Source organism: Morone saxatilis, unplaced genomic scaffold (assembly GCF_004916995.1).
Source record: "Morone saxatilis isolate NCDOM2014 unplaced genomic scaffold, NCSU_SB_2.0 Contig1, whole genome shotgun sequence".
Lineage (NCBI taxonomy): Eukaryota > Metazoa > Chordata > Actinopteri > Moronidae > Morone > Morone saxatilis.
In genome coordinates this window covers 425,428-426,385 of record NW_023339651.1, presented here as the reverse complement: position 1 = coordinate 426,385, position 958 = coordinate 425,428, and positions in this window count along the sequence as shown.

Genomic DNA, 958 nt, shown 5'->3' with positions numbered 1-958 from the left:
CTGTATAAAGACTGTATAAAGACTCTGGGTTAGTTCATAGTAAACCAGCTGGAATCAGTAACAGACTCGTATCTTCCTTTGGTGGAGAGTTAACTCTGAGCTGCGTCTCGTTCCTCAGATGTTTTTGTTCCCTCGAGGTGTTTTAAAGCCTCTCTGGGATTCTGAGTTAGTGACTCTGTATATTGTGTTAATGGGATTATTACTGTCGTCTTCTGCCTGAATACCAAACATACTGTCAGTTCCCGTAACGAGGGGCTCTGAGCTGCGTCACACATGTTCTTCAGTGTTACTAAAGCGAAGACGAGCGTGTTGTTAAGATGAGATCACAATGAAACGCTGCTGAACGAACAGTTTGTGTTCCCTCCAGATGAAACTGAACAGGAAGTCTCTGGTTTCCCTGCAGGGAGTAATCCGTAAAGTAACGTTACTGTAGAGAGTGGGACAGTCACAGTGCCTCCACCAGAGGGCGCCATGACTCCAGCTGAGTGAGGAAGAGTTAACCACAAACACACTCAGTGAACTTACAGTTTAATATAACTGATAATCAACATGTTTACACACAATAAGGAACAACGCCACCTGTTTTATATCTGATTCTAAAAGCTGTGAATGTGTCTGAATCATAAAGTCTGTAAGAGAGTTTATTTATGAATGAACTGTTACTGCACCGTTAGTGATCAAACACACTGAATTCATATAACCATATAAAGCTGTAATAGTGAGTAATAGAGTAATATTTCACCTCCTCCCTCCCCCGGTACTGTGACCCTGCTCAGGAATAACAAACCTTTGTCAGTTTTTATTCAGTAATTCAAACTTTTATAGGATTCAACCTCCGTGCTGCCTACACATCTCCACATGTCTGAATGTCTCATTATTAGGATTTTATTCGTTTTTTTGTAGTTAAAATTGTGATTAAAAAATAATAATTCCCATTTTAATGTTAAAAGTTATAGAA